General features: G+C 39.0%; 1 non-coding gene across 1 annotated transcript; it reads left to right on the top strand.

The window, feature by feature from the left end:
* Window positions 1–238: 238 nt before the first annotated feature.
* On the top strand, window positions 239–342 carry LOC130029468 (small nucleolar RNA U13). The gene has a single exon (XR_008793353.1). It is a non-coding gene; the product is annotated as a small nucleolar RNA U13 (small nucleolar RNA).
* Window positions 343–19722: the final 19380 nt, after the last annotated feature.

Raw genomic sequence — 19722 nt, 5'->3', positions numbered from 1 at the left:
CCAACTAGTCTTGTTACATAATGTTCTGCCGTGTAAGAGTTTTCTTACGTCATCCACTTTGTTTGAACTTGGGAGACCTACTCTCCTGCTTTCCATGCAGGACTGCACCTTTACTCTCTATTACAGAGCCCTGCAAACCAGTGGTAGGAAAACCAGAGATGGAAAATAAATCTTTAGTATTTTCTGTGAACTAAAAACTATACATAAATGATTTTCTGGTTAAATAAGAGTTTTAGGGATTCTTTCCCGGTTCATAAGCATGATGATTGTGCGTTCACAAGTTTGAGTGACTTGTGCCTCCCTTATAACTTGTTATGCTTTTGGCACAATACCCATTTTATGTGAATTTGAACAAAAAGTTTTAGGATCAGGGAGGTAGCTCAGAGGGCTGAAGTGCATGCTTTCCATGCAGGAGTCCTGCTAGTCAATCCTAGCACCTGGGCTTAATACCTAGCCAGGTTTCAGCACTGAGCTGCAGTCCCCAAGAACTGCCAGGTTCAAATCACCCCCAGGATTTGTTTTTTATTTTTCCATATCAGCTGGTGCTCAGGGTTTATTCTTGGCTCAGTGGACCACATGTGGTGCTGGGGATTGAATCTAGGGCCATACATGCAAGGGAAGCATCTTATCTGTGCTATTATCTCACAAGCCCCAGACTTGTTTTCAATAAAGATCTTTAATGTTATTTACTATGAGTCCCTAAAGGGTACAGCGTCTTTTCCTCTTTACTCTCAAGCACTTAGACTTGCACATGGTAGATATTTCTTGTTGTATTTAAAAGTAAAGCATAAATTTGAACAATTGTGATACAATCATTTTGTAAAAGAAAACTTTGACCTGGTATATTTTTTAACCTGGACGATTTTTTAAAATATTAATTAATGCATTCTAATTCCTGAAGTTTTTATTAAACAAGTTCTGCTTCGCACTTAAACGCCAGACATTACCTTGATTATGTGGAGACCTCCAGAAGCAAAACAGACAAAAATAAAATCTTGCCCTGTGACAATCACATTCAAATAGAGGAAAGATTGAAAATAAGCAGCTACACTATTTTAGAAGATAATAGGTACAGTGGAAAAAATAGAGCAGGATAAGATTTCAGGAATGGGGCCTGGAGAGATAGTACAAAGTTTAAGGAACTTGCCTAGCATGGAGGGGAGGCTGTGACCCTGGTTCGTATCTCAGTACCACATATGGTTCCCTGAGCACTGCCAGGTGTATGCAAAAAAAATGTTTTTTTAGTTATGAAATTGGAGATGTGGAACTGATATAGTGCATGCTTCATGTGAGATCGTAGGTTTAATCCATAACAACACACAAAGCTTTTAATTTAAGCAATGAGAGACAAATTAGTCAGAGAGGTCCTTGCTGAGAAGAGAGACCAATGAGGGCAAAACCTACACAGATAATTAAGCCTTTTTTGATAGGGAGTAAATAAAAGTAAGGACCCTATTGGGCAGATGTAATGTGGTTATGACCAGGGGAAAAAAAGGGTTTGGGGACAAAAGAAAAAGTCATATATTCAATAAGATCTGGATTAGAAACATATTTTTTTAATTTTTATTAGTGAAACACCATGAGGTACAGTTGTAGACTTACAAGTTTTTGTGCTTGGGTTTCAGTTATACAATGATTGAGCACCCATCCCTCCACCAGTGCCCATTCTCCACCACCAATGATCCCAGTAGCCCTCTAAACCCCCATCCCCCCTATCCCACCCTGCCTCTGTGGCAGGGCATTCCCTTTTGTTCTCTTTTCTTTTGGGTGCTGTGGTTTGCAAAAGAGTCATTGAGTGGCAATCATGTTTGGTCTATAGCCTACATTCAGCATACATCTCTCATCCTGGGAGGATCCTCCCAACACCCTTTATTTGGTGCTCCCTTCTCTATCTGAGCTCCCTTTTCCCCTAGCACGTGTGGCTGGCCTCCAAGCCATGGAGTAAAATTCCTGGTACTAATCTCGGCTATTCTTGGGTGTTAGTCTCCTATTTTGTTACTTTATGTTCCCCAGATGAATGCAATCTTTCTATGTCTGTCCCTCTCTTTCTGACTCATTTCACTTAGCATGATACTTTCCATGTAGTATCACTTGTATGTAAATTTCATGACTTCATCTTTTCTAACAGCTACATAGTACTCCATTGTGTAGATGTACAAAGTTTCTTTAATCAGAATCATCTGTTCTCAGACACTCAGGTTTTTACAGATTCTGGCTATTATAAAGAGTGCTGTTCCTCCCAGGAGGGGAGATACATGTTGAAAGTAGACTATGGACTGAGCATGATTGCCACTCAATGCCTCTTTTGCAAACCACAACACCCAGAAGGAGAGAGAGAACAAAATGGAGTGCCCTGACACAGAGGCAGGGTGGGATGGGGGGGGGGATGGGTGTTGGAGGGATACTGGGATCCATGGAGGTGGAAAATGGGCACTGGTGGAGGGATGGGTATGTGATCATTGCATAATCAAAACCCAAGCAGAAAAATTTGTAAATCTACAACTGTACCTCATGGTGTTTCACTAATAAAAAAATTTTAAAAAATTTTTAAAAAAGAGTGCTGCAGTGGAAAAACAAGTGCAGATGTCACTTCAACTATATTTTTTTTGCCTCTTTGGGATATATTCCCAGGAGTGGTATTGCTGGGTCAAATGGGAGCTCAATTTCTAATTTTTTGAGAATGTTCCATACTGTTTTCCAAAAGGGTGGAACCAGTCTGCATTCCCACCAGCAGTGAAGGAGGGTCCTTTTCTCGCCACATCTGCACCAGCACTGGTCACTTTTGTTCTTTTGGATGTGGGCCCGTCTCTGGTGTGAGATGATATCTCATTGTTGTTTTGATCTGCATCTCCCTGATGATTAATGATGTAGAGCATTTTCTCATGTGCCTTTTAGCCATTCGGATTTCTTCTTTGAGAAAGTTTCTGTTCATTTTGTTGCCCCATTTTTTGATAGGGTTGGATATTTTTTTCTTGTGGAGTTCAACCAGTTCTTTGTATATCCTGGATATCATCCCCTTGTTGGATGGGTATTGGGCAAATATCCTTTCCCATTCTGTTGACTGTATTTGTATTTTTGTCACTGTTTCTTTTGAGGTGCAGAAACTTCTTAGTTTAAAACAGTCCCATTTGTCTATCTCTATTTTCACTTGCTTGGCCAGTAGTGTGACATCTTTGAAGATACCATTAGCTTCAATGTCATGGAGGGTTTTGCCAACTTTGTCCTCAATGTACCTTATGGATTCCGGTCTGATGTTGAGGTCCTTAATCTATTTTTATCTTACTTTTGTACATGATGTTAGGCAGAGATCTGAGCCCATTTTTTTGCATGTAGCTGTCCAGTTTTGCGGGCACAATTTGTTAAAGAGGCTTTCCTTGCTCCACTTCACATTTCTTGCCCCCTTATCAAAGATTAGATGATCATATGCTTGGGGGGAGATGTCAGTATATTTGACCCTGTTCCATTGGTCTCCAGTTCTGCTTTTGTTCCAGTACCATGCTGTTTTAATTATTACTGCCTTGTAGTAGAGTTTGAAGTTAGGGGGAGAGGGGTTGATTCCTCCCATTTTCTTTTTCCCAAGAACTGCTTTAGCTATTCGTGTGGGCTTATTGTTCCTTATGTATTTCAGGAGTGTTTGCTCCATTTCTTTGAAGAATGTCATGGGTATCGTTATAGGGATCTCATTGAACTTGTACAATGCTTTGGGAAGTATTGCCGCTTTGACAATGTTAATTCTCCCAATCCATGAGCAGGGGATATCTTTCCATTTTCTCGTGTCGTCTTTTATTTCCTGAAGTAGTGTTTTGTAGCTTTCTTTGTAAGGGTCCTTTACTTCCTTAGTTAAGCTGATTCCTAGGCACTTGATTTTCTGGGGCACAATTGTGAACAAGATTGTGTTTTTTTTTTCATGTCACTTTCTTCACTCTCACTATTTGCAAATAGGAAAGCCATGGACTTTTGGGCATTGATTTTATAGCCTGCAACTTTACTATACAAGTCTATTGTTTCTAGGAATTGGATTAGAAACATGTTGACCATGTGCAGTGAGGCATGATAAAATAAGCAAAGGTAGTGTGTGGTAACTGTAGTTCAAAGGATGGAAAAATTGGGAGGTTATCATAATAGTCTACACATGGTGCTCAAAAGCACTTGATTTGCTGTGAGTTCTGAATAGGATAAGTAAACATTTCATTTTCAACTGAATACATGTGTTTGCATATGTGGGGAGATGAAAACTGCGGGAAGATATTCATTTATTTCCCCTATGAATGACAATATATTTTTAATAGAACTTGTCTTAGTGGTAGGCATATCAGTAGATTTCATAAGATATAAAGACCAAATCCCAGATTCTTTTGTAATCACTTGACATCCCGTTACTCATTGATTTGCTCGAGCAGGTGCCAGTAACGGCTCCATTTGTCCCTGTCGCATGCTAATGTAGCCCAGTGGCGTCTGCTCCTTCTAGGAACACGAACAGCCTCAAACTGATCATTCAGGATCTTGACAAAGAAGTCTGATCATCTCATAGGTGGGCGGACACACGATTTTTTGATGTCCCATGGAATCCAGTCGGTTACGGCTCTAGTCCAGCTTCTGCCACATCTGCCAGCACTGCTGCTCTTCTCTCTTTGAGGTCTTCCTTCATAGCTTCTCTGCACTGCTTTGCGAGCTCGGACTTTCAATTGTGGTCGCCTGAGGCTTGCGCCAAGTCAGTTTAACGAATGAGCTCAAGAGTTTTCGAAGACAGGCATCTTTTTGTGGCTATCTCTCTCTCTCTCGGCGTTCTTTGCACAATCATGGAGATGCTGAACCAATCAATCGTATTCCTCGTCAATGTTGGCAACGACGGTATCTTCCCATGTTGCTGCAATAGTGCCAAAGAGCTCCCAGTTGGTGGTCGTTCTGGAAGTTCTTTTCTTAAACTTAAACTTTGCAGCCCTTTCTCCCCCTCTGTAAAGTAGAATTTTGCACGAAGGAGACGGTGGTTTGATCCCTTTTGGAATTTTGGGACACCAGCGACATTGGTCAGGCAAAACCATCAAGACTGCCTATTGAATATGATGTGGTCAACTTTGTTGTGAAACCATTCACCGGGAGACTCCCATGTCCAACATTTAGATTCAGCCTTCTGGAATTGTGAGTTACCATGAATGGTCTTGGTCGACATGATGAACTAAGACAGTCTCTCACCCTGTTTGTTCCATTCTAGTCCATGGGTCCTGATGTGGAGTTCTTGGGTTGATCTTCTCGGTCCTATCTTGGCATTAAAATCACCAACAATGATCTTGTAGAAGGTATGGTCTTCTTTATAGAAATTCTCCAGCTCCATGTAGAATTTCTCTATTTCTCCTTTATCATAATTGGATGTTGGTGCGTAGACAACGAAGATAGAAATTGCCAGCAGTGAGCCACATCTATTCAAGTGTAATCATCCGATTCGGGTTGTTAGGCATTAGAATGAATCAATGTTTATGACCAAGTTCGTGTTGACAAGGACACCGACACCACAACACCTCTTTTGTTGCATGTTCCGAGCAACATTTCTTCCCCAGTGTCGAAAATGTTGTGATGTGATCCATGCCTTCTTGTCTTGGTCAGAGCAATGATGTTGTACTTGATCTTTCACACTTGCACTATCAGGTCCTCGATGGATGCATCCGATGCTAGCATATATTTATTGAAAGTACAGACAGTCATTTTTGTCCTTCTTCGTTTTGGCAGCCTAATTCGGCCCTGAGATTTTATCAGCCTCTTCTTCCTCATCCTTCTTAATGCTGCCATGTTGGTGGCACTTTCAGGGTCAGGGGAAATGAGACCCATTGTATTTACTGGTTTTGGCATATTAAGTACACCATGAATAGCCTGCCAGGCTCTGCTGTGTGGGTGGGAAACTCCCCGTAGCTTGCCAGGCTCTCAGAGAGGGATACAGGCTTTTAGGAGTCCTCTAATTGTCCTTGCAGGTGTTCCCATGGTTCAGACTATATTTCAACGCAATCAAATATAATGTGGTTATCTTGTATTAAGTGTTTTATGATGTTTTGCAGCCGCGCAGTCCGAAAAGCATCCTGGAGCGTGTCAGTGGCTGGGTAGTGGAAGCAGTGGAGGTAATGGAGTCTGCTGGGCTGCTGGGAGCAGGCAGAGGATCTCTGCCCCCAGGTCCACTGAACCTGGAGTCTGAGGTCACAGAGTTCTGCTTCCCTTGCTCTGTGGGGCTTCACTCACGCGTGAGTCTCGGCCTTGGTGTCAGGAAAGCGTCCTGGAACGTGTCGGCGGCTGGGTAGTGGAGATAATGGACATAATGAAGGTCTGCCGGGCTCCGGAGAATGCCGGGCATTCTTTAGCTGAACATATTTGGATGGAGGGAGGTATACTTTCCTTGGAGTGAGAGGGAAACTGTTTAATTTTGCTTCAATTTTCTTCAAGGAGGTTACCATAAATCTGGACAGTGATGATATGATATCCCTCTCAAACTCAAGCATCATTGGAAAACTAATGGAAACATGATTCTTCCAAAACTACAGTTTTCTTTAAAATCAAAGAACCACCAAAGTCTTTTTTTGCAGAACATTGTAGAAATGTATTGAACTGAGCAAACTCAAGCATGTTTACTTGAAAAGAGTAAACAGTTGTTTTGGTTTTGGGTTTGGGGCCACACCTAATAGTGCTCAGGGCTTTCTCCTCTGTCTCTTTTGCTCATAAATCACTACAGGCAGTGTTCAGGTGACCATATGTGGTACCAGAGGTTGAACCTAGGTCAATCATGTTCAGAGCAAGAGCCCAAATCATCACATTAACTTCCTAACCCCTCTGTAGACTGCTTTTAAATAAAGGGCAGGGAAAGTACATAGTCCCCAAATTGAGGTCTTGTTCTATTTCTCAAATTGGTGAATATGTTAGCTAACCTGGTAGAAAGAATTATGAAAGCTGACAAAATTAAGAATACTAATCAAGGCTGAAGAGACTGCTCAGGAAACTGGAACCCTGCTTTATATGCAGACAGGAGCACAGGGTTTTCAACACCAGCAACATAGCACTGCCAGCTGTGGCAAAAAAATGCAAATCAATTGACCTTAATATGGGGATATTATTTTTGTACTATACAGCTGGATCTGATTTAATTACGAGGATATCTAAATGGAGAAAAGAAAATAGGAAAACCAGCAAAGAAAAGCAATATGGCTACTTGCAGTTTCTAGTAATGAAGATGGAGAAATAAGACCAGAGGCCAGTTACTCCTGTAGATGCAGATGTTCTTATAACAATAAAGATATTACTTTCAACTTGAAATACATCGTTTTGTATTGCTAATAAAAGAGACCTCGTAATGAATTCTCACAACTTCTATTTATCTATGTGCCTTTGCAGTTACACCTCTTTTGCATTAAATATTGTCTCCAGTTACAGAACTCTTAGTTGTTTTCTTTCATTTGTTTAATGTCATAAAATTGTCTTTTGGTATTCACTGTTACTGATGAAAAGTTGGCCATAATTGAACTTATTTTTTCACCTAGGTAAATGCATGTATTTTCTTTTGGTTGTAAAAGTAAAAAGTAAGGCGAATGCTCTACCCGCTGTGCTATCACTCCAGCCCTTTTTGGTTGTATTGACTTTATTTTTTGGCATTCAGAAGTTTTGTAATTAGTAATTGCAATCACTGAAACTTTTGGAATTGTTGATATTTTCACCAAGGTTATTTTAAAAATTAACTAGCTTTTTCAAATATTGCTTGTTACTTGAATTTTCTCCTTTGAATTACAATTGCCTGTATATTAAACAGCTTAATATTTTCCAAAGACTTTAAAAGACTTTCTTTCGGGGCAGGATTGATAGCACAGTGGGTAGGGCATTTGCTTTGCACACAGCCAACCCAGATTCCCACCATCCCATATGGTCCCCCGAGCACCACCAAGAGTGATTCCTGAGTGCAGAGCCAGGAGTGACCCCTGTGTATCACCAGGTGTGACCCAAAAAGAAAAAAAAAAGACTTTCTTTCCCTTTATTCCTTTACTCTTTGTTCTTCAAAGTGGATAGTTTATATTGATCTTTCTTCAAGTTCACAGATTCTCTTATCATCTTCTGTTGGGTATTAGATTCAGCTAACTAGATAATACTTTGATGCTCTAGACCTTTATTTCAATGTTTTAATAGCTTTCATTTTTCTCCTGAAAATTTTCTGTTCATTAACTAAGACTGTCTTTTTTTAAGCTTGAAATTTTATGATAACAAATATACATAACATGGTCTGCTTCTATTGATTGCTTTTTCTCTTGAGCTTAGCTTACATTTTCCTGTGCTTTCACATACTTATTTTTTATCCTAGGCATTATAGATTACTCGTGAATTCATCTTCCTCTAAAAACGTCTGTTTTCTGTTCTAGCAAGCAATTAAATTACTGACTGAGGACTTTGAATTTGTGTAAGCTTTTTATATTTTCAGATAGACATACTTTAGTGTTTATTCCTAGGAAATAGTCTTTTTTGGGAGTGAGGAGGGGCATACCTGGCTGTGCTCAAGGGCTACTCCTGACTCTGTGCTCAGAGATCACTTCTGTTAGTGCTCTGGGAACCATATTTGATGCTAAGAATTGAACTATGGTAAGAATTGAACTATGGTTGGCCACGTGCAAGGCAAGTACTTTAGCTCCTATACTATCTCTCTGGCTCCACATAGGAAGTCTTTACTGAAGAGGTAAGGTCCCTTTCAAATTTTGATCAAAATCTTGAAGTATTAGCTAATTGACTTCATAGGTTCTATAATCTGAATGTATCCCCCTACCCCCTACCACCACCACCACCCCCCACCAAATCCAAATTTTGAAGTTCCTAATGTTAATCTTATTATCAGGGAGCATTTGGGAGGTGATTAAATCATGGGAATAGAATTGGGGAAATCTGGTAGGTCATGAAGGTTAAATAAGACTAGCACTTTTTGTGTTTTTTTTTTAATTTGGTGGCCACACCCAGATGTTGCCCAGGCTTAGCTCTGTGCTTAGTCATCAGTGCTTGGGGGACCTTATATGGTGCTGAGGATCAAATACAGATCAACCACATGCAAGGCAAGTGCTTTACCCTTCTCTCTCTCTCTCTCTCTCTCTCTCTCTCTCTCTCTCTCTCTCTCTCTTTCTCTCTGTCTTCTTTCTCTCTGTCTCTCTGTCTCTCTGTCTCTCTGTCTCTCTGTCTCTCTCTTCCGCCCACCTCCCCCCCGCCCCCAACCGCCAAAGATTGCTACTCTTATAAAAGATCTTGCCAGAGACTGGGAATAAAACTGCATGGTATAATACATACTTTGTGTAAGACCTTGGATTTGATCCTTGGTGAACAAACGTGTGCATGCGTGCATATGTGCGCACGTGTGTGTGTGTGCGCGCACACACACACACACACACACATACACACACACACACAGCTCCTGCAGAGCTCCATAATTGTCTTTGCTGACAGTGGAAAGACAGTAATAAGGATTCAAAAAGACACTCACCCAATCATACTAGCACATGATCTTGAATTTCTGACTTCTAAAACTGTGAGAAATGAGTTTCTGTTGTCTGTAACCCCACCCACCCAATAACATATAAACCTACTAATAACATTGTAAATAATAGATTTCTGTTTTTTTTATAAACCTCTCTGATAACTTGTTATAGTCAGAATGGACTAAAACAGTGGAATTTAAACTACAAAGTTCATCTCGTTGGTGATTAGCAACAACTGAAATCGTTTCTCAAAATATATAGCCATAGTTCTCCCAAGCTTTTTTTGGATCATAAATGTACAAAATTGTATGTAAGTCAGAAAATTTAATGGAAGTGTGTATATGCAAATTTTGGAAATCTCATATAATGGCTCTTGTTCTCAGATTATCCACCACCATCACCCTTGTTTTCCAGCTGTTTTGGCAACCCCAGACTCTTACTCTGAGTGAGACAATAAGAACTGACTTGTTGTAAGTCATTAGGGAATTCCACCAGGGGTAAACCTGTTTAAACTTAGATCTCATCACGTAAGGACCCTTTTTGTTTTTCCAGAATTGAGTCCTCTCTGGCTTTTGGTAACTCTCCAGTTATATTACTTTTGCTCCAAGGTCCACAAATATTTCCTGTGGGATACTTTTTCCCCCATATAAGCTACTCTATCATTACTGAAAATATTTTTATAAACTAAAAACTAGTTTGAAGAAGGTTAGGGAAAATGAATCAAAATACAACATTTCTACTAGTGAGTAGTTTTATTAGTATTTATTCCCCATTATTTGAATTTTCCATAATGTTATTTCTTTAATCAAACATTTTCTTGTGGACAGAATTTGCATGAGGTGGAGACATCCCAGATGATAGGAGGTGTATAAATTGAAGTAGAAGGGGTGTGTGTGTGTGTGTGTGTGTGTGTGTGTGTGTGTGTGTGTGTGTAAAGTATGAGTCATCTATGGATCAGCTGTTGTCTGGGGACAGTATGATTTTGCAAGGGTGGAGACAGGGACAAAGGTAAAGAAACAAGGGAAGCCCTACCCATACACAAAGGCAATTAGCCTCAATTCACTGCCATATGCACAGATTGTAGAACTGTTAGATTATTTTATTTAGTAACTGATAATTTTATAAAGAAACTTACTGAATATCTTAATATTAATATCTTGGGGCTGGAGCGATAGCACAGCGGATAGGGCGTTTGCCTTGCACGCAGCCAACATAGCTGATGCGAGTTCGAGTCCTCCGCCCCTCTCGGAGAGCCTGGCAAGCTACCGAGAGTTTCTTGCCCTCACGGCAAAGCCTGGCAAGCTCCCCGTGATGCATTCGATATGCCAAACACAGTAACAACAAAGTCTCATGATAGAGATGTTACTGGGCCCGCTGGAGCAAATCGATGAATATCTTTCCAACTTATTATTATATGAAATGACATAAAATATCCATATAAAAATAATACATACACCTTTGAACACAAATCAGAAAGGGATAGACCAAGGAAGACAAATAAATAATTGTAGAGTGATGAAACTGAGGATGATTTGATGATTTTTATGGTAGTAGATCATAGCTCCCCCTACTACCCAAGACCACAGAGGTGACTTTCACAATGCCTTAAAATTCCTACATGGAGGCCTCTGGAATAGAAAACGATACCCTGATGATGACCAGTTCCACTTTTGTTTTATTTTATTTTTTTCCAGTTCCACTTTTAGTAAGATGCTACTGACCTATCTATTTTTCCCATTCAGGAAAATATATTAGAATGGAAATAATATTATTAACCGAAAACCCCTCAGATCCTGCTCTAATTTATTAAATAGTTTTTAAAATATTCATTTAATCGACAGTTGCTAAATAACATGTGTAAGCTACAGTTCTACTTCTACTATTATTCCAAATAATTATAAAATTCATGACTGGTTTTATAACATATTCAAGTGACACAGAGATTAAGAGAATCCCTGTTTTAAATTAGATTGTTACGAATTATTCTAAAGGTAAGATTTTATTTTTGCCCATTTTTCCCTTCCCAATTCTTGTTTTGTTGCAGTTGTGGAGCTCTCCAGAGTTGCACACTTTAGTTTTTCACTTGCTCACTGGGAATGTGTCCCTCTCGATTCTGCTCACAGAGGGGGCAGAGTTGCCGTGATGATCACATATGTGTTTGCAGGAGTCACAGCCAGAGAAGAACTTTCAGGACCATGTATGTTGCACTGGGGATGAGAACATATTTCCTGTATACAAGGCTGGCACTTTTGGTCTTCATACTTCCACTTCCCACTTGTCCTCTGTTGATGAGTTTTGTCACCCAATACCAAGGGTTTGTCATTGATCAGTATTGCCTCTTTCTTTGTTTTGTTTCTCTATATTCCACAGAATGGTGAGATCGTCCAATATTTGTAATTTTCATTCTGGCTTTTTGTTGTTGTTGTTGTTATTGCTTTGGGGGTCACACCTGACAATGCTTAGGGGTTACTACTGGCTATACACTCAGGAATCTCTCCTTGCAGGAGCCATATGGAGTGCCAGGAATCAAATTTGTGTTGGTCAGGTACAAAGCTATTGCTTTACCCACTGTATTATCATTCCAGATTCTCTCTGGTTTATTTTGCCTAACACATTAGATACCCTCCAGTTCCATACATATTGCACCAGACTACATGAGCTCTCCTTTTCTTATAGATGCATAATATTCCATTGTGTATATTTGCCATAACTTCTTTATCCATTCGTCTGTCATTGGACATTTGGGTTGTTTCCATATCCTGACTTTTAGGATATGGAAACAATTGTATATCATGCTATATGTGTACTAGGTGCTCTGATGAATATATATATATATATATATATATATATTTGGAGTCATCTTTTTGTCTTTTGAGGTTAGATGGCAAAAAGAGCAGTTGCTGGGTCATATAGGGAACCTCTTTTTACATTTTTGTAATTTTCATACTATGTTCCATAGAAGCTGAACCAGATGACATTCCCACCTGCATTGAGTATTTCCTTTTTACCATATCCCGACGACCAACACTGCTTATTTCTAGCTTATTTGATATGTGCCATTTTTCACTGGCATGAGATCATCTCTCATATTACTTTGATTTGTATTTCTCTAAAGTGACAATCACATTTTCTATGCTTGTTGGCCATTCCAAAGAGAAGACTCTTTGGAGAAATGTCTGTTCATCTCTTCTCCCCATTTTTGATGGGGCTATTGCATGTATGTGTTTGTGTATGTGTATGTGTGTGAATGCTCTATAAGTTATGTATAATAGCCCTTTATCTGATGTACTTTTTACAAGTGTTTTCTCAGTATGTTGTCTTTTTTATTTTAGCCCGTTTCTTTTTTTCCAGAACTTTATAATTCTACACATAATCCCACTTGTTTATTTATTTATTTATTGTAATCTTTGCCACTGGAGTCAAATAAATCATCGAAGACATATCTGAGGACCAGGGAGTTAGGCAGGCAGGCACTTTTGCCGCTGAGACATTTTCTAACCCTAAATTAAGACTTTCAATAACCTAGAATACATTCAGTTGCAGTCTTACTTAATCCCCTAGGAACTTGGAGTTAGATTAATTCTTAGTAATAAGGATAAGCACAATGGAAGGTTGGAAAGTGAAACAATGCAAAGATTCAAAGCACTTTTTTCCTCTTAGTCATATGGTTTGATCTTAGTCACTTGCTTACATCTTTTTTTTCAAGGGCCAGAGGTGCTTGGGGCCCACACCCTAAATGCAAGTTTCAAATTCAGATATGAGCTATGTCTTGGTTCTCTTTATTACATTTACATAGTATTTCATGCACATCTCTTTCTCTTATCTCTGGGTACTCATTTGTTTTATTATTTGTTTTTTGTGCCATACCCAGTTATGCCCAGGGCTTATTTGAGGCTCTGCTCAGGGATCATTCCTGGTGATGGTGGACCATAATGGAGTGCCAACCACTTGCAAGGCCAGCACTGTACCCACTGTACTATCTCCAGCCTCTCAGTACCAAACTTTTTGCATGCTTATTCTACAAACTTTTGTTTCCCAATACTTTCTTTTTATAATATAACCAGGATATAGTGGCTGTTAAGTAAAGTATTATTTTATTCTTTTCACTATTCCTTATTTTATTCCTTTCCTTATTCCTTTCACTCTCTCCCAGTCATCCTCAAGATAAAATTCAAATTTTCTTATTTTTAAGGGCATCCATTTGTAACTTAGATACCAAACCTTATCACTTCCTCCTTTCCCACTTTAATAATCTAAGTTATTTTATCCCATTTTAGGCCAAGATACAATAGTTCTTCTCATTAAAATATTCATTCCCTTTCTACCCACCCACAGCCCAACCACCTTCCTATCTTCTGCCCACATCCCATCTGTTCCCTAAGCACTTGGAATTACCTTTACTCCATCGCTCCCTCATTTCTCTTTGTGTTTTGAGACTAATACCCATTTCATACCAGGGTTTCTTCCCGCTGGCTTCTCACATTCTTATTTATCTGTCTTAAAATCCCATGTCTTATTTCCATCTCAAAAATGCAAATACCAGAAGATCAAGAATTTAAAGCTCTAGTCATCTCAAACTACCTTAATTCCTTCTGCTCCTTTTTCACATTTGTTTTCTTACATATTCGATATGCCAAACACAGTAACAAGTGTCACAATGGAGACATTACTGGACCCGCTCAAGCAAATCGATGAACAACAGGAGGACAGTGACAGTGATATTCTAAAATAGTCTTTATTATTCCCTTCTTATGTGTCTGACTCATATCTCAGCTCTCAGCTTTATTATTGTTCCCTATAACAAATTTTAATCAATTTGACAAAAGTGTTTCCTTAGGCAGTGTACTTCACTCTAACTCCCTACCTGCCTTAAACTCTGAGAGTAACCCTTATCTTATTTTTTGTTTTATACCTAGCATCTAGCAATATTAAGTACCCAACAAATATTTGCTGGTTTAAAGAATTGTTCATTGAGAGTCTGAAGAGATAATACAGGGATTAAAGCACTTGCATGCAGCCAACATTGGCTCAATTGCAGGTACCGCATACAATCCTCTGAACACCTTCAGGAAAGATCCCTAAACACAGATTGAGGAAATGCCCATAAGCACCACTGGGTCTGGCCTAAAAACCTATAAAAAAATATTTTCCATTAATTTCTTTTGTTTCTCTATGCAACATAAGAAATCGATGATATGCTAAATATTAAACATTTTGGACTTAATGGGAAAAAAAGAGAGAACCACTAGTGGTCTTTTTTAAATCCCCCCCCCCCCAATAAAAAGTTTATAAGTAGTAATACAGTGTCCTGCAAAATAACTAAACAAGGTATTCAAAGCCTTTGACAAAATGGCTTTTTATGCTCTCCTTTTCTACTCCAGTAACTTGAGACTTATTATGATTGAAGCACTGGAAATGTAGTAAGAAATAAAATATAGTCACCTATCTCTTTAAGAGAGAATATTTGTTGGTGGTGCACCTGGCATATTACCAGGACTAATCCTTGAACACAGAGCTGGGAATAAGTTCAATAACCCCGAAAGCAAACAAACAAACAAACAAAAACGAGGGGCAGAGTGATAATACAGTGGGTAGGGTGCTTGCCTTGCACATGGCCAGCCAATGTTTGGTCCCTGGCACCCCATATGGTTCCCAATTTAACAGCCACTATATCCTGGTTATATTATAAAAAGAAAGCATTGATAAACAAAAGTTTGTAGAATAAACCCTCAAAAAGTTTGGTACTGAGAGGCTGGAGATAGTAGAGTGGGTACAGTGCTGGCCTTGCAAGTGCCTGGCACTCCATTATGGTCCACCATCACTAGGAATGATCCCTGAGCAGAGCCTCGAATAAGCCCTGGGCATAACTGCGTAAGGGACTAAAAATAAACAATAAAACAAATGAGTACCCAGAGATAAGAGAAAGAGATGTGCTCAGGACTTCCACAGCTTATACCCAGCAGTGCTGGGGTAGGAAGAGGTTGGAGTAGGAGGGAGGTTTGTGTTTACCAGGGATCAAACCACGGGTGCCAGTGACTGTGATCTCTGTCACATATTCAGAGCCTCCTGGCACATGCTGGTGGCTATCACTGTGGAACTCAGCTCCCCACATGCCGTCTTTCCTTTCTATCTGGGTCTGAGGCATTGGAGGAACATATAGAAGCTCCTGTACTCCTGGTAGGACTTGGGGGACCATTTAGGGTGCCAGGGAGCAAACCCTGACTGGCCATGTGTAAGATAGCATCCAACCCACTGTACTATCACTCTGCCCCCGTTTTTGTTTGTTTGCTTTGCCTTTGCGGTTATTGGACTTACTCCCAGCTCTGTGTTCAAGGATTACTCCTGTCTCTGTGCTCAGAGATCACTCCTGCTGATTCTCAGGAGACCAGCCATATGTGGTGGCAGAGTTTGAATCTGTATTGGCCACATGCAAGGCAAGTGTGTTCCCCACTCCTTATCCACTGTACTCTTTCCTACCACCATTTGGGGGGGGTCTGTTTTAGCAGAACCATTTGGGTTCTTGAATCTGGAGGCATGCGCTCTTGTTCTCTGGAAACTCTTGGTGATGTTTACTTTGACTTCTGCTTCTTCATCGGAATCACCTTCCTTGCCTCCGGGATTCTGATGATTCTTGTACCTCCTGAGCTGCTACTCTTTTATTTTGAGGTGTTCCCCCCCATCTTCTGCTGTTTTCCGGAGGTTTATTGCATCTCAACTTGGAGCTCACTGATCTTGTCCTCAACTACTGTTTCTCTGCTACTGATACCTTCCAGTAAAGTTTTCATTTCACCTACCAAATTCTTGAGTTCTGTAATTTCTGATTGTACTTTTCTCATTTATGCTTTTGTAGCTTCTTGTGTTTCATTGGCTGCAGATCCATTGTTTCTTTAAGCACCTTAAGCATCCTCAGTGTTTCCTCTCTAAAGCTCTTATCAGAGAAGCTAAGCAGCTGCTCATTACTGGTTGAGTCTTCGGGGCTACCATCTCCCCCCACTACCCCCCCACCCCCACACCCCCACACCCAAGTGCTGGGCCATTCTGCTTTGCATTCCCATTGGTCCAGAGGAGTTAGTTTCTTTTCAATTCACGTTCCATGCCATTCCCATTGCCTGTGAACTCTGGGGGAACCAGCTGAGTGTTGCTCTCTTTCCTCCCTGTCCAAGCTACCAGGACCAGATTTGTTGTTACAAACCAATTGCTTATATTTTCTTGTGCCGGTTCCAGGAAGCCTTTCAGTGTCTTTGGCCCTGCCACCATTCCAACTATAATTTAATTTTTACGGCTGCAGCTAGTTTTGTGTGTCAGTGTGACCTGAGTTAGGATGTCAGTATACGTTCTCTGTGAAATATGAAGAAGTACAGTTTCACAGGGTTCTGACTTGGGGCAAAATGGCAGCTCCTGAGTGTGGCTTTCTAACGAGGTTCTAACATGATGCTCAGTTTATGGGGCACCTCTAATTTTTTTTTAAAGAATGAAATTATCAGTATGTTACTTAAATGAAGAACTGACATGACTAATGGGTGTTAAATTTCATCTTTGACCCCAGTTCTTGAAATTGTTTTCAAGTGTATCATATATCCTTAGTAATTTTTGAACTGGCAGTGAAAAAATATAATTTAGTAGTTTAAATATATATATATATATAATTGTTAAAGTGAACCTTAAGAAGAAGAGAAAAGAGAAGCCATAATTTACATAGAGGTGAAAATGTTTAAATGAACACTTCACATGTTTTCTAAATTCTCCTGTCCAAGTTTTTTAATCCACTCCAGCATTCTCTGACACCTTTCTCATATTTTCCATCATAGTAGCTGAGAGCTCTTTCTAAAATCTTTTTTATCTTCTCTTTCTTCCACTGGTCCCTTTCCTCTCTCTGGTTATCTTTCTATCCTACTCCCTTATATTTATTCAGGTTCCCTCCATGGAATGTTTTAACAAGTTCCCTGTACTTGCATACCAAATATCTTTTGTGTATTTGAGTATCCAGTCATCCTTGTCATAATTATTCTGAAATAGCTTTGATAAGTGGGCTAGCCCAGAAGACCAGCAATTTCTAAAGTTAATAATAGCTTGAACAAACAAATTACTTTATGATTCATTCCTTTCATGACCCCTCATAAAGGAAAGAAAATTGGTATATGGTGAGGATATAGAAGTAATTAAGGTTTTAAGTATTCAATAGTCGTTGAGATGGGTTTGCCCTGCTTAAACAGTTGCTTTGATGTTAGGAAAAGGATTATATCTATTAAATATAAGTTTTCATTGAAAGAAACATTTGTTCATTAGAAAACTTCAAAGAGTCAAAACCCTTCTAATAATTAAATTGCTCACTTAATTCTAATTGCAGTCCTTATGACATTAGTGTTTAGAATAGTCACAATGTATTTTAACAGAACAATATTTGATTAGTTCAGAAATCAGTTGAACTGCATATTTTTAAAAGAATTTTTAAATATATGAAGCTTTAAAAACACAAATTAGTTCTTTTAAAACACTTACACTAACTTATTTTATAGAAATCCAAAGGATATTTGTAAATAACGTCTCATTCTTAACATTAATTTTAGTTAATTAACAAATAATTTGAACTTGAAAGTAACTTATAGACTAATTTCTATCGAGAAGAAAGTAGAGGTAAATTTTATAGATAATCCAAAAGCTAAACTCTCCCTTTGTATTATGAAAAGTATTTTCCACGTAAAATATTATAGAAATAAAGTGACTGAGATAGTTGACAATGACTTTTACTATATTAATGAAACAGTTTCACAAAAGGGAAATAAAGTGTCTTCTGATTTGCTACTATTAATATCTACACTAGGTGGCACCAACAAGCTTTTTCCAAATATGTACACTACATGTATAACCACTGAATTCCATCTATCTACAGTTTCTCAAACCACCTCTAAAAATATGTCTACAAATTTTACCTATTTATCTATGGGATATTATATAAAAGTTATTATTTTAGACCCTAACTTCTTAAACTTTGGGTTGCAGCCCCTTTTAAAGAGTCAGATAAGGTTTTGAAATGTGAGGAGAGAGAGATAGTAAGCAGGAAATACATTTTCTAGATACTTTCTCTTGCCTTGCATGCAAAGTACCCTGGGGCGTTTCCTAGGTACCACCTGGTCCCCAACACATGTGTCCCTACCCCCAAAATAAAATAAAATAGAAAAATATGTTAAAAGATGTATTTATGTTGTATTATCAGTAAATGTTAGATTTGTAAATTTTTTTTATATAGCCCTGAACCAAATATCATGTAAAAGTTTTTATAATGAAAAGGGATCACCAGTCCTAGACAATAAATTTTATTACTGTAGCAAATTACTAGCTACTGTAGAGTTTAATGTCATTGATTAGGAATATTTAGGAATCAAAATACAGAACATCATAAAGGTAAAAGGTAAAGGCCCTCCCGTTGATCGTCGATTTGCTCGAGCGGGCCCAGTAACGTCTCCATTGGAGACTTTTGTTGTTACTGTGTCTGGCATATCGAATACTCTCGGTAGCTTGCCGGGCTCTCCGAACAGAACATCATAAGTTAGTGAAATAACCCAGACCTGAATGCCAGAAGTTTTGCCTTGTGCTATTCTCAGTTTGATTACTAACTGTCTTAATGTAGATGACTATACTTCACAGTTTTCAGTTCTTCTGACCAGTGAAATGGCAGATTGCAACTAGAAGAGTTGATTTTAAAATGCCTCATCTCAAAAACTTTTCTTTCCAACAAAAGCTCTCAAATTCAATATGAAAAGAAAGTCTGAGAGAAGAGTGGATTGAGAGGTATTTTAAAACCAATAAAATAGAAAATTAATAAAGCAACTTCTGTTTCATAAGACTGACTCCAAATATGTAGCTATATATAAAATTTGAAACATTTTCTCCTTTATATTTGCCCAATTCAGAATATAGTGCAAGCCTTATTAATTTTTTTTCTTTTTGGGTCACACCCGGCGATGCACAGGGGTTACTCCTGGCTCATGCACTCAGGAATTACTCCTGGTGGTGCTTGGGGGACCATATGGGATGCTGGGAATCGAACCCAAGTCAGCCATGTGCAAAGCAAATGCCCTACCTGCTGTGCTATTGCTCCAGCCCCCAAGCCTTTTTCCTTCAGTTTTCCAAATGAGTAGACTGAGGCTAGTAATTTTGCTTGGATGTCCTTAGCTTCCTGGATCTGGTTGTATGTCTCCCTCTTCAGATTGGGGAATACTTCAGTTTTTCTTTCTTTCTCCAACAG

The sequence above is a fragment of the Sorex fumeus genome, unplaced genomic scaffold (assembly GCF_029834395.1).
Source record: "Sorex fumeus unplaced genomic scaffold, SorFum_2.1 ptg000003l, whole genome shotgun sequence".
Taxonomy (NCBI): Eukaryota; Metazoa; Chordata; class Mammalia; order Eulipotyphla; family Soricidae; genus Sorex; species Sorex fumeus.
Note: the sequence above shows the minus strand (reverse complement) of the source record. Positions and strands in the feature narration are given on the sequence as shown.